General features: G+C 47.4%; 1 pseudogene; it reads right to left on the bottom strand.

The window, feature by feature from the left end:
• Window positions 1-6,389: 6,389 nt before the first annotated feature.
• Window positions 6,390-8,209, bottom strand: LOC141937310 (uncharacterized; annotated as a pseudogene).
• Window positions 8,210-14,658: the final 6,449 nt, after the last annotated feature.

Genomic DNA, 14,658 nt, shown 5'->3' with positions numbered 1-14,658 from the left:
AACTGCTGCCATAACATCGATGAAGAAATCATGAACCTTAGATGAACTTTGCTTCATTATAATACCAAAACACACCTCCTGGTTGAAGGCTACCCGCCTCCAAGACTGATCACACCTCAGACACTCCCCCCTGTGCATGCGTGATAGCCTCATGCGAGAAGGGTGGAGATATGATAATTGAATTCTGAGAAGGGCGGAGACCCCTGAGGCAGAGGTGGAGCAAGGTGTATTATTAAGCATAAAAGATGACTTCTTGGCAATGAAAATTGGAAGCTTCCCCACCAAGGATCATGACGATCATCAGCTGGACCCGGACCATTAGGACGTCTTAAGATCAGTGGCAGTAGCTATAACCTCTCTTCCTCCTCTCTCTAAACTTTACTTTACTTTTCTCCTTTCTTTCATCCATCTCTAACTATTGCATGCCACTTCACAGGCAACACAATAAAGTATTACTGTTTGTTTACTGCTATGCAGTCTGGTGTTGGTCACCTTAATTTTGCACTTTTGAGATCGTAGCAAACGAACCATCACAAGTCCACCAAGTGGACTGTGACACACGGGGAGGTCCCTTCCAACCCAAACCATTCTAGGATAGGATTCTAGGATTTCTCTTTGTCACGGATTCCTCCCTGCAGACACAGAAATGTTCCCTTGCTCCCAGAGCCACTCAGAGCCTCTCCAGAGAGCCTTTCCCCAGGCAAGCGGGCAGGGGCTGGGCTGGCCAGCCATTCCTGGGGCCCACCCGTGCTCCCCACAGGGCCCTGCTCTGGCCGTGCTGGTGGGGGGGGGAGCAGAACCCGCTGGATGGGGATCCCTCCTGCTGAGCCCTCTCCCATCATTCCTGACGGCTCTGGGCAGGACCATGGCTCACAGGAAGGCTGTGCCAGATCCACCCTGTGAGTTTTTCCAAAGCGTGTCCCAAACCCCTCTCCAGTCCTGTGTCCCTTTGCCTGCTGGCTCCTTACAGCCTCTCCTGGCATTGCAGGGCCCTCATTAGCCCATGGTGTCCTCAGGGTCACCTTTTCCTCCAGGAGACTCCTCCTTGGACGGTCACTCACTTTCTGAGGCACGACACACTGGCCCACCCCGACTCACAGACTATCCCTGGAGATCCCCTGATTTCTCCTGGCAGCTCCCGATGCCTCTCCAGGATGGCATCTGCCATCAGCCCCACTGTAGGTGGGACAGCAACAGGCAGGTAAGTCAAAGGCAAGTTGCTGTTTCAGTGGAAATTTGCAATCAAGAAGGGAGGTCTTCATCCAGGCCTTGGTGTTGAACAGATCCCCCTGGGACTCTGAGGTTGTCCCACTGAATCCATCGAGAACATCAGAGGAACAAAAGTCCTTTTGAGGGAGCAGCATGTGGAAACGACTTTGTGCCGTCCCTGCTCTGAGGGGATCCTCAGCATGGCCCTGAAGATCTGCACATAGGACACCACAATGACAACAAAACATGACAAATAAAAAGAGGCACTAACCACAAGAAGCCCAAATTCCCTGAGGTAGGAGTGTGAGCAGGAGAGCTTGAGGATCTGGGGGACTTCACAGAAGAACTGGTCCACAGCATTGCCTTCACAGAGTGGTAGTGAAAATGTGTTGGCCGTGTGCAGGAGAGCCCAGAGAAACCCAGTGCCCCAGTCAGCTGCTGCCACGTGGACACAAGCTCTGCTGCCCAGGAGGGTCCCTAGTGCAGGGGTTTGCAGATGGCAATGTAGCGGTCATAGGACATGATGGTGACAAGACAAAACTCTCCTGTGACTAAGAAGAGAAGGAGAAAGATCTGGGCAGTACATCCTGAGTAGATGTCCCTGTTGTCCCAGAGGGAATTGGACATGGCTTTGTGGAGATGGAGTCCAGGTGGAGGAGGGAGAGGTTGAGGAGGAAGAAGTACATGGGGGCGTGCAGGTGGTGGTCACAGGCGATGGCAGTGATGATGAGGCCGTTGCCCAGGAGGGAAGCCAGGGAGATGGCCAGGAAGAGCCAGAAGTGCCAGAGCTGCAGCTCCTGTCTGTCTGTGAGTGTTGTGGTGGTGCAATTCTCACCCCTCCCTGCCCCTCCTTGTTGGGCTGCTTGGTGCTAGGTGTGATTCCACCCACATCCCCCGAGCTATACACCAATCAGTGGAGATAAGGACTACTAACGTTAAGGCACCCCCTTAACAAGCCTGCCTCCTGCCCCTCTGATTGCTCAGAAACAGTTATAACAGCCCATCATCTCCTAATGGCCTGCCACACCTGTGCCTGGGATGTGGTCAAATGGGAACAATAACAGAGTTGCACGTTCATCGAGTTCTTGTGCAACTGCTGGAAGGCACCAGAAGGTATTTGACAAAAGTCAATTATCTTGGACCCTATAAACTGCGACCACAAGGGAGACCCTCTGAGCTCTCCTGGATCGCAGCGGGCCTGTGACCAGAACCTCCCCTGAGCTGGGACGCCTCTCAGGTACCAAAATGCTTAAGGTGTTGTCTGCTCCAGACGGAAGGCCAGGGGGAAGTCCACCCGCTCGAGTCTCAATTATCGCCCATTGAGGAATGCCAAGGCATTGTGAGTATTTGCTCTAAACTCGAGAGGGAAATTATTCTTTGAGCTAGCTTCTCTTTCACCCCTTCTTTCTCTGTTTATTGGTGTGTGTGTGGGTACATACCCTTGTTTCTGTGTGTGTGTTTGTCCGTTTTGTGTTCATTCTGCTGAATTCAAAACACCTTTGTTTCTCTGTGTGTGTTTGTCCGTTTTGTGTATGCGCATGTATATATGTATAAATTAAGGTACCGCTAAGTAAGTTAGTGTGAATCTTGTCATTTTAGAATCTGTGAATAAGTCGCTTTTCTTTCTTTCAGTATTTCTGAATTATTTTGTAATGATAAAAAAATGCTGTTAGTTATTAATAAATCTAGATTTCTTACTAAATCATTACCATGTCAATACTTTCATCCGCGACAAGTGTCAGGAGGAGGAACTCAGTGATGGAGCTGCCGTTCGACATTTGTTCACTCTCGGCATGGGGGCCTGTTCACAGAGGAAAAGACATCAATAAGTTAGGACAGATTTCTCATTTCTATCTATTCGGTTTCTCATGATGCTGCTGGATAACACAGAGATGCCCTGGGAGAGCTGTGTCCTTCTGGAGGACAGGCTGCAGCCCAGCAGGACCCCACTGGGAAAGAATCGAGTGTCCTAAGGTGTCCTGAAGAGTGAACTGGCTCATTGGTATCACCCTGAGCCTGTAGATTGCAAGGGCACATTGACATTTTACTCCCATGGAAACATCTGCATGGCAGTGCCCACAGGTATTACTCATGGCTGAACCTCACCCCATCCCAGAAAGTCCGGTGATACCAACACGGGGAGCAGAGGCAGAAGGGGAAATATGGAGAAACACCACAGTGCTGCTGTGAGGAGGCAAGAGAGGGACAGAGGGTTGGGCTCTGCTGCGTGGGAGAGGAGACCAGGGGGTTCCTCCGGAGTAGGTGTCTGCACTGCAGGGGATGGCAGGGAGGTGCCTGAATTCTTCCTCCCAAGGTGTTTCCAGTAGCAGCTCCCTCTTACTCTCTGCCCACGTCTCTGCTGCCTGGAGCTGTCACAGCCAGGAGTTGCTTCTCTGTCCCCACGTCTCCTCCCTGTCAGTGCTCACAGCCCCCATTCCACCCACTGTGTGCTCAGCTCTGCCCTGCAGACCCCTCCTGGCAGCAGGGCCCTGCCCAGGGGCATCTCTGTGTGTGCAGGGGCTCAGGAGAGGCTCAGACAAGTGCTAACGAGAACTGGGGTCTTAGTGTCTGTTCCAGAAAGGAGAAATAAATTTGCATCACCCACTGCCCAACCATCAAAACAAGAGGACATTTACTGTGTTAAGTACTGTGAAGATTTCTCCTCCTTTGAGCTCTCCGCACCCTCCCACTCCCGTCTGCCTTTCCCCTCTCTCTGCCCCGCTCCTCTGCCCTCGGTGCCTGCAGGCAGTGCCCTCAGCCCTGCTGCGCTTTGCAGAGGAGCTGCTCCTGGGCAGAGCTGTCTCTCTGCAGTGCTGCCCACTTGCCCTCAGCTCCCTCCATCCCAGGAGCCCGGCCCAACTCCGCAGCAGAGGACCAGCCCAAGGTGGCACTTCCTCTGTCCCCTCTGGGCTCCCTCTGGGTGTCCCCAGGGCTCCAGGGGAACCTGCTGTGACACAGCCTGAAGCAATCACTGATGTTCCCTCCCGCAGATGGGGAGAGACACATCTTTCCTGCAGTGTATATATACAACTAGTCTACAAATCATCTTTTAAATCCTATTGCTAGGCGGGACACCCAAAAAATGACAGGCAGGGGTCTTCTTTACTCCTGCTGAAGGAAGGGATTCAGCTGAGTCAGCCGAGGCATCTCATCCTGCATTTCTATTGCTGTCCCGATCCAATATCGGGGCAGGTTCTTAAATGATCCCAAGAGTGAGATTAAGTCAAAAACGAGGCCAGATGCTATACAATCTTGTGAACTTTATTTGCTGTAACAATTAGTAATAACGATAGGACAGAGAGAAAAAGAAACGGAAAGTCAGAATCCCTAAGCAAGAAAATGGTAGAGATGCAGCTAATTACCACCACCACCAGGGATCCAGCTTGGCCTCGGTTCAGGTGATGGTGCTCCAAGCTCCAAGCTCCGCCGAGGTCCCAGCTCCAAGTAACAAGCATAACAAGCATCGAAGAAGGGGCCTAGAGAGAGGAGTACGCAGTCCTTTTATTGTCCCAGTCCCCATGATTTCTCCAAAGAGTCCGCCCATTTCCACAGAGCTCATTGTAATATGTGCCGCCCCGTGGTCCTCCATGCACGCATGCCCAGGCGTTCATGGTGGTTATGCTGGCGGGGGGAGCGACCTGCGGTCCCTTCAGCCTTTGCACGTCTTCCTCGCCCCAATTTCCTTTTCACCCAGCTCGCGCGCAGGTACAGCTTGGCAGGCACTGCCAAGGCTGTCGTTGTTCTAGCTTTGAGCGGATGTCGTGGTTTCATCCAGGAATCTCCGTCTCCTCCAAAGCGTACTCCTTCAGAGCAACAGGATGCTGAGGCCAGGAAGTGGTAGTTGCGAAGCAGCAATGTTGAGACAAACAAAGTCTAACACAGTCTTACACCACAGCCTTACACCACCCCGTGGCTCAACATTGTTGTCTTCGTGGTGGCGTTAAAGATAACAGTACAGAGAGAGAGAGAGAGAGAAAGACCAGAAAAAGCACAAAATATAATAACAAACAAGATTTCCATCAAATTTTTTATCAGTAACAAATATGAACATCTTTGACTAACAGACATATAACCAATAACATCTTTAACAAATATATCATGCTCAAAACTAACTAACTTTATAAAACCAAAACATCTTATAAACCAACTTTAAGGCTCCTACGAATCAGCAAAAGAACACAACGGCAGTTTACATGATTGACATTCACAGGGACAAAAAATATGTATTAAGAACAAATAAGAAAATTATTATCAAGGCTAAGGCTATAAAGTGAATTGAAATTATTACTAACATATTCCTGTGGTTCTTAACAAAATACCACAAAGTGTCTGAAGCCCTGGCAGTCCACGCGGTCTGTTGCTGTGGTCTGCCGGAGTTGGGGTCAGCATGCGCGGCGGGAAAATCCCTTTCCATGTCCCCTTATCCTAAAGCGCATGCGTCATTTGGGCCTAGGAGCTTCTGTCCCAGATTTAAACAAAGGTAAATAAACAACACCACTATTCGTAACAATGTTAACAATATTCTAAATAAACATATAAAAAGGTAACAGTAACACTATCAACTAACAGTTTTTTAACCAAACAAAGTTAAACAAGATGTGCCCTAGACCGGGTCAAGGAATTTGCTCTTGGTCTTTGGGGATGGGGAGGGGAAGGAGGTGGTTGTTTACATGAACAGGTACAACTACAAGACGGTTTACATGGACACTTACAGGCCGAACACATACATACCACAAGGGAAAATATAGCAAAAGCTAACAAAGCAACCGCCACAAAATTCAGTATTAAAAGAGTGTACATTCTGGTTGTTGTCGTAGACTGCAGAGCTGAAGATAGATGGTGGTCTGACTCGCCTGAGTCAGGAATCTGCCAAAATGGATGCCCCCAGCCCAGAGTGCATGTGCTATTTAGGCCTTGGTATTTCCGTCTCACCTTCATGGGCCCAGCAATGACCTTTTAAAATCCCAGCTCCATTAGCAAAGGGACCTTCCCTGATTCCAACAGAATGACCTAAACCCATGAATTTGCTTTCCTCCCATTCTCGGTTAACACTTAGAGAGCTGGAGTTTCCTCTGGAACCAAGGGAGAGGAGAACAGGCGCCTGAAACAGTTTTGACGATGGTACACAATGCATCCTACAAATATTAATAAGGCAATAGACATCAATACTATACAAAGAGTCAAAATCCACATAAGGATTCCCTGTCGTGACTCAGGATATTGTTCTCCGGGGGAGGTTTTTCCTGCAAGAAAAAAGAAACGAAAAATCTTTTCGGTTCGTTTTGAGAACCGGAAGTGAGTTATAATCAGAAAGATGGAGTAATCCATCTTGTATTAATTTTGTGCTCTTTTCTATGAGCATCTTTGGCTTTCCAAGTATACTTGTTCATTGGGGTATCCAATACCAATGACACTGCTCCCACCATGGGGAGTTTGACCAAGACAGGTTGTCATGGAAAATGAGATGGATTGCTGGGGGTGGAGGTGTGCCACCTGCGAGCTGTCCTCCAGGCCGGGCAGGAGGCAACTGACCTTGCCATCCTCCTCAAGGACCTGGAGACCTTGTGCAGTGACATCTGCCAGTTCTGCACAAGTCGTTCTAATTTTTGAGTCGGGAGTCCGTGCATCAAGTCCCTGGGAACACCTTTCTGAAGCCCTAGTTTCCACAGTCCCTGTCGAGTTAGGGGCCTCTCTCTCCCTGAATTCTGACATCGGGGTGATCCCAAGCCTTGGCCCTTCCTCATGGATGATTGTCGCCCACTAATTTGCTCTGCAGCCTGTATGACCCTGGTTTCGGTTCTTTGGGACGATCCACCTACAGGGCCATATCGTCGGGCATAATTAATTCCCTAGCTACTTCCCATGTCCATGCTTTGTGCTCCCCTCAGCTGCGTCCAGGGGTTAATGTTCCTTGCAATGATGCCAATGTTCTCTGACTTGAAGGAGTTTCAGCTATCTCCTTTTGCAATTGAATCCCCATAGTCTTTAACAAATTGGGGAGTCCCCTTACCAGAGGGGTCATTCAAACAGGATCTATTTGCAATGTCATGGGTGATTCACAATAAGGCTTTAATTCTCGATCATACATCATCTGCAAACATGCAGCCTTTTGCACACTCTCCATGAGTTGGTCTATTGTTCCCTGTATGATTATAGGTTCTCCTCTCTCTCAGGGATCTATTCCCCCTGCCCAGTAGGCAGCTCTTTCGGTTAGGGACCATGGAGCCCTTCTGTCTCCAGTTGTGAAGAAAACACTGGGGCCCCAATAGCCCCCAACTTCATTTTCTAATAACATAATCTGATCTCCTCCAGTTAATGACACTCTCCACACATACTCAGTTTCGGACTCCCCTCGAGTCCGAGCATATTCTTTTCTTAACTTGGCCAGCTCTGTTGAGGTAAAAGGAACTTCTTTGCTGGTTATCTGTGGGCTGGCATCATCATCATCCCCATCGTACTGATACACTGTTTTAATCAAGGGACGGAGAGGGACTTCTAATCTGTCTAAACGCATTTTGAGGTTTTGCAACTCATTGATGGGGCCAAGGGTACATATTTCTCCCCGTTCTTCCTCATTTTTATCTGACAAAAAATACTCTTTCAAAACTCTATTTGCTGTTTCCCTATGTGCCTTTTCTTCCTTCAGTCTCCCTTTTAAATCCTCTACTTGTCTCTGGAGAAACTGAACCAGATTCTGGAGGGACTCTATCATTTGCAGTTCAGAGGTGCGGTGGTTTTCCTTTTCCTCTACTACGGCTGCCAGACTGGCACCCAGGACTGCACATATAAAAGCTTTGCCCTTGCCAGACCTGACTTTTGTATCTTTCTGCAGAGCAACAATCCTATCAGTGACAGCCTGTGAGTTGTGCCAATTCCCTTGGGCCCAATCCATTCCAGGCACCGAAGGTCTTGATTTATGTTTCTCTAACAATTTAAACAAGGTTTCCTTCCCTATTTTGGGTACTTCCTCTTTTGAGGGTTTTTCTAAAGCAATACTCATTTTTCTTCCAAGCAAAACACCAGCTCCTCAGTTACACAGTCTTACACACTTAATGTCAAATTTCCCCTGTTCACTCTCAGGAGGCCAGAGCTGAATTTAACACAAAGGCAATGCAAAGGGGATTATCGTCCTGAGAGGGTCACACCTTGGTATGCAAGTTTCCTCTGTTCATTCTCAGGAGGTCACAACTTAATGTAACACAAAGGGGGTTATTTCATCCTGAGAGGTTAACATCCAACACACCGAGATAGTACAGCACTCGCATCTCTAGGGATCCTGTCTGTGATGCCAATTTAAAATGTCCTGATCCAATATCGGGGCGGGTTCTTAAATGATCCCAAGAGTGAGATTAAGACACAAACGAGGTAAGATGTCATACAACCTTGTGAACTTTATTTTCTATAACAACTGATAACAATGATAGGACAGAGAGAGAAAAAGAAAGAGGAAGTCAGAATCCCTAAGCAAGAAAATGGTAGAGATGCAGCTAATTACCGCCACCACCAGGGATCCAGCGATGTTCCGTTGGCTTGGCCTCAGTGCAGGTGATGGTGCTCCAAGCTCCAAGCTCCGCCAAGGTCCCAGCTCCAAATAACAAGCATCACAAGCGTTGAAAAAGGTGCCACAAGAGAGGAGTATGCAGTCCTTTTATTGTCCCAGTCCCCACATTTTCTCCGAAGAGTCCGCCCATTTCCACAGAGCTCATTGTAATATGTGCCGCCCCGTGGTCCTCCATGCACGCATGCCCAGGCGTTCATGGTGGTTGTGCTGGCAGCAGGGTCGACCTGCGGTTCCTTCAGCCTTTGCATGTCTTCCTTGCCCCAATTTCCTTTTCACCCAGCTCATGTACAGGTACAGCTTGGCAGGCACTGCCAAGACTGTCGTTGTTCTAGCTTTGAGCGGATGTTGTGGTTTCGTCCAGGACTCTGTGTCTCCTCCAAAGCGTACTCCTTCAGAGCAATAGGATGCTGAGGCCAGGAAGTGGTAGTCACGAAGCAGCAATTTTGAGACAATAACAAAGTCTAACACAGTCCCTTACAAGTGGAAACATCTGATTTCATCCTCCTGTTGGGTTCCACCCAGAGCCAGGCCACCAGTCAAGGGGGAAAACCAAGGGAGTTTCTAATAAGGTTTGTAGGATTCTGGGCCGTGCTGGGGGGAAGTTAGTGCAGGCAGAAGAATGCAAGGACGAAGACAAGGCCAGCAAAATAAGGCTGGCAGAAACACACAAGATAGCAGATAAGTGAGAAACACCTGTGGTCAGCAAAAGCACACAAATCTGAGCAAAACAGGGTATGAGACAAGGGAGTTTTTGGCAAGTTTTGGGCTTTACGTGCTAATTGCAATTAACCAATGCAAATGCTTGTAGAGGCGCATGAACAGCACGTGTAGATAACCTGTAGCCTATTAGAAGATAGATGAGTGCGTGTACGGAACTTAGTAGAATATAAATGTAACCAGGATTGGAAAAATAAAAATGGACGATCTGATCATCATATTGGTGTTGTGTCGTTCCTGTTCCCGCACGGAGAAATAAGGACCCTGGCTAATGGTGACCCCGACAAAGGTTAAACACTTGAGTTCTTAATTCTTAATATTTCTAAACAAAGGAAGTTGAATACACACATTCTTATAGCATTTCATCCTTATTAATAACTACATTTTGTCTAAGCTACATCTTTCACTAGTGACTAGTAAGCCTATATATTTCATTAAGGAGTTGCAATCACTGTTAGCATTTTCTCTTAAAAGAGTTGACAACTGTAGTGTGATTAAGGACAGAGATAGTGTATTTTTTCCTATTGCAGTAGCAAGCATTACCCATACATTCTGCTTAAATGATCAGTCAAAGAGACCGCAAACTGTCGGCACAGGGGCATCCACAGCACTCACAGCTGGCACCTGAGTGTCCACCAAAAGCTGCCTCTCACGCCTCAGGTATGGTTGCGCACATTCTGCTGGTAACCACCGGGGACCGTGATCTGTGGAGACACAAGCATAACCTCTTCCCCAGGTTATTAAAGGATATGGTCCTTCCTAGTTACCACTTTCCAGGTTTTTTGCTAACACTTGAGCCTTGCCCTGGACTTCTTGTTGATCTGGTATCTGCAACGAGAAGTGATGCAGTATTGATGGCACCTGTGAGACAGGGGAAATGTTCAAAAAGTTCATGGCATATAATGCCTTATTTAGCCTTTTGTGAGGTGTAGATTGATACCCTCCATCTCCCCCCTTTTTGTTGTTGTAAGAGATGCTTTAGTGTGCCATGCGTATGCTCCACAGTGGCCTGTCTGGTCGGTGAGTGGGGAATGCCAGTCAGATGCTTGACTCCCTACTGTATGGCAGGATGCAAACACTGCTCCAGGAGAGGTATCAACAGACACATGTACATATTTTAACATTCCAAATGCAGCAAAGTAAGTGACATCAGTTTGCCATAATTCTGAGGAAGTGAGTCCCCGAGGGTTGACAGCACTAGCTGTTGAAGAGAGGGAGTCCTTCTGGTATTCAGGGCAAGTCGCAATGATGTCTTTAGCCTGAGGCCTTGATAAAGAAAACTGGTTTTGTATTGCCCTGGTATTTTGGTGGAAGAAATGCATGTGAAAGCTGTGCCTGCTCAAAGATATTTGTATTAGCCACTATAACATGTGCATAGTAACCAGAACAATGATACACACAGGTTCCTGACCAGCAAGTAATAGTAGGTGCTGCCTACCTTTCATGATCAGTTTGGCAAACATTTCTGGACGAGTAGTGACCATCTTGTGCATTTGATGTGACAAAAGAAAAAACAAAACAAAACAAATCCATTCAAGAATAACAAGAGGGTCACTAAGTGTTTCATCCTACTGAAACAGCAGAGCATAGGGCTGCCCTGGAGGGTTAAATAATATCAGTTGATACAGACGTCCAGGCACACATCGCGATGCTTGTGTTTCTGACACGCCGTTAGCTACACGGTGGAGATCTTGTTTTGCTTTCTCTGTAATTACTCTAGGTGATGTCAGCGAAGGATCTCCTCGCAAAATATCAAACGAGCTATGCAGATCATCATTAGTTAGGCCCAACAACAGCCTTATCCAATTTATGGCTCTCAACAGTTTCTGTAAATCATTTAAAGTCTTAACATCAGTATTAAGTTTAACCTGTTGTGGGACAATGGTCTGTTCACAAATTCTCCACTCCAGGTACTGCCATGGTGATGATTGCTGTACCTTTTCAGGTGCCATTTGAGATACTGAGTCTTTGGTTAAATCAAGAGCCTTTTCCATGATCTCCTGTGTTTCTGCTGCTATGAGGATGTCATCCATATAATGATATATAACAGCCTAGGGGACCTGCATTCTAACAGGGCTCAAAGCCTTTGCAACAAACCACTGACACATTGTGGGACTATTTTTCATGCCTTGTGGCAAAACAACCCAGTGGTACCATCTTGTAGGTTCACTAACATTAATACTGGAAACAGAGAAGGCAAATTTAGGTGCATCATCCAGATGCAAGGGAATGGTAAAAAACCCAATCCTTTAGATCAGTTATTACAAGATGCCAGTTTCGGGAATCGTTGTTGGGGAGGGCATTCCTGGCTGTAACGTACCCATATCCTCCATGGCATCATTAATGTGTCGGAGATCATGTAAAAGTCACCATTTACCTTTTCTTTAAAATAACAAACACCAGGGAGTTCCAAGGACTGGTGGTAGGTACGATATGTCCTGCACTTAATTGTTCCTGAACTAAATCATTAAGGTGGCACAACTTTTCCATTGGCAAGGGCCACTGACCCACCCACACAGGTGATTCTGTTTTCCAGGTTAGTTTCAGGGTGGGTTTCAGGGTGGTTGTGCTGCAGTGGCAATTAAGACAAATTTGATCCAATTTGAGTTCCCCATCGAGCCATAAAGTCACGACCCCATGATGTAATAGGGGTTTCCAATATAAATGGATGAATATTTGCTACCCAATTTTCTGGGCCCCTTACATGAATGAGATCTTTGCTTTGAAATGTTACAGCATGACCACCAACCCCAAGCTAACAGCCAATCTGCTCACAGATATTATGGTCACATCCGCACCAGTATCTAAAATGCCTGTCAGTTCAACAGATTCTTCTGCTTTAGTGAGGGCACATTTTACCAGAGGTCGACCTTGTGTCACTGTCTGAGCCCAAAATATTTGAGGAGTACGTGCTGATCCAAATCCTGAGTCACCCTGGCTTCTTGGCATACTATTAGGGGGAGCCGCAGTAAGATAAACAAGCTGAGCAATTTTTGACCCTTTTGTTACTGAACACGGGGGTAACAGGGGTCCAGGCCATAATTCTGATTTCCCCTTCATAATTGGCATCTATGACCTCTGGTAAAACAAACAACCCCTGTAAGGTTGTAGATGATCTTCTGACAATATCCCCTTCAGGGAGATGGTACAAGGGTGCACTCTCCCCACAGAATTTGCACCTAAATTCAAGACAACAATTAACACAGAATTACTGCCTCCTGCTAGAGGAGATATTTCACCTATGACACTTAAAACACTGAGCACAAACAAACAGGCAGCACCAATGACCCAGCGGGCGGGCACTAGGGTATGGGAGATAAAGACATGCATATGCTTACACAGTGAGTACGAAATGCCAACTTTAATATGGTGGACCAGCCTTTTATACTGAAAGTGAAAATCACAAGGTACAATCACATGGTACAATTCTTTCTGATTGGACAGTTAGCTTTGCACATGCTCCTTAAGCTCTCTTCTGATTGGCTGAGAACTGCCACATTGACATTGTACAAACTTCTTCTCTGCCCAGGCCAACACCTTAAAGTTGTTTAACTTCCTGAGTTCTTCCTTATTCTTCCAGGGTCATTCCCTCGTCACATCCTTGCCAAAGCTGAGGCTTTGCCAGTCTTACCCATATGCAGGATTGCTCACACATCCATTTTCTTGCAGGGACTCCTTCCGAATCCCCACACTAGGGCGCTCTGTACTAAGGAATGTTCACTGGTCCTGCACTACCCCCCCACTGGTACAGAGTCTGCCCTGCACTTCGCTCCTCTCTGGCCGCTTCCTTCACGGGATAACGGAACTGCGGGTCAGAGAACTCCGCACTCCGCAGGTGCAGCTGGGCTGCATCTCACACACGCAGAACAATCACACAACCACACGAAGAGGCCTCTTACACTTATTACTCACACAACATAAAATGACAAACACTACAAACATCAAAACACCATTAAGAATATATAAAGCCATTGTTTATTGATTATGTAGTGTTGACAGACAAGGGGCGCTGCATCATAGTGTCAGCACCTTCTGTAATAACTGCCACTTTTGGCGGGGGGGGGGGGGGGGGGGGGGGCACGGTGCCGGGCTCGGCTGCAGGCAGACGCCCCATGGCAGGGGGGATTGGGGAGGCCCTGGGCCGCCACTGCCAACTCCACGCTTGCAGGTGGGGGGTCGCGAATGCTGAGTACAGAGATCCACACACTCGGTTTTCCAGATAGAATACTGCGTTAGCATTAATACTGTTTTTAAAAGTGCCAGCCAATTCCATGGGACCAATTGATATCCATGAACGATTGCCTCCAGTATACCTGTTGTAAATGAGTTTTGAAGCCTGTCCTCATTAACGCTTTTCTGTCATTCTTTAATAACAGAAAAATGCAGTCCTTCCCAATGTGGCTGACATCCTGGCTCATAGATTACAGGAGCAACAATCTTTCTCACCAGGTCCATATCCCCTTGAGCCAAGGCTTCTTGCCTCACTTTTACCCACGGATCATCCCCAGCTAAGGGAGGACAGAAGCCAGGTTCTCTTTTAGGATTTACAGTGTCAGGGTCTAAAAGATTATCACAGTCTACAGACTCAGCATATTCAGCAGCCCCAACTGGTAAAGCAACGGGTGGGGGTGATTCTGTCCGAGTAGTACCTAACTCTCTGTTCCCCAAATCCTTCATTTCAGCAGCCGCATGAAAAATTTGAGTTACAGTCCCATAGTGATCGCTTGCCGTAGTTCTCCCCCCAAAGAGTCTCAAAGTCCTAGATCAAACATATTTCATGGTCTGAAAAAAAGTCCTGTCCACTGTCCCCATTTTAATAATCTGGACAGCGCTTCTGGGTTTATTGATAAACCCTGCCGGTCTGCTAATCTCATTAAAAATCCCTGGACCGACTTTTCTTCCACAGATACTGCGCTTCCCCTGGCTGCTCACCTTGTGCGCACTTTCGTCTCTTTTTCTTTGTTTCTTTACCCCACAGCCATTTCTTCCCTGCCTTGTGTTTACCTTCTTTAAGAAGGGCATTGTCCCCACTGTTGACTGAGTCATAGTATATCACTTCGATCACGTTGATAGCAGATCATGTCGGCAGTATATCACATCGATCACGTTGACAGCAGATCACGTCGGTACTATATCACGTTGATCACGCTGATAGCAGATCACGTCGGGGT

Source organism: Strix uralensis, chromosome 40 (assembly GCF_047716275.1).
Source record: "Strix uralensis isolate ZFMK-TIS-50842 chromosome 40, bStrUra1, whole genome shotgun sequence".
Taxonomy (NCBI): Eukaryota; Metazoa; Chordata; class Aves; order Strigiformes; family Strigidae; genus Strix; species Strix uralensis.
Note: the sequence above shows the minus strand (reverse complement) of the source record. Positions and strands in the feature narration are given on the sequence as shown.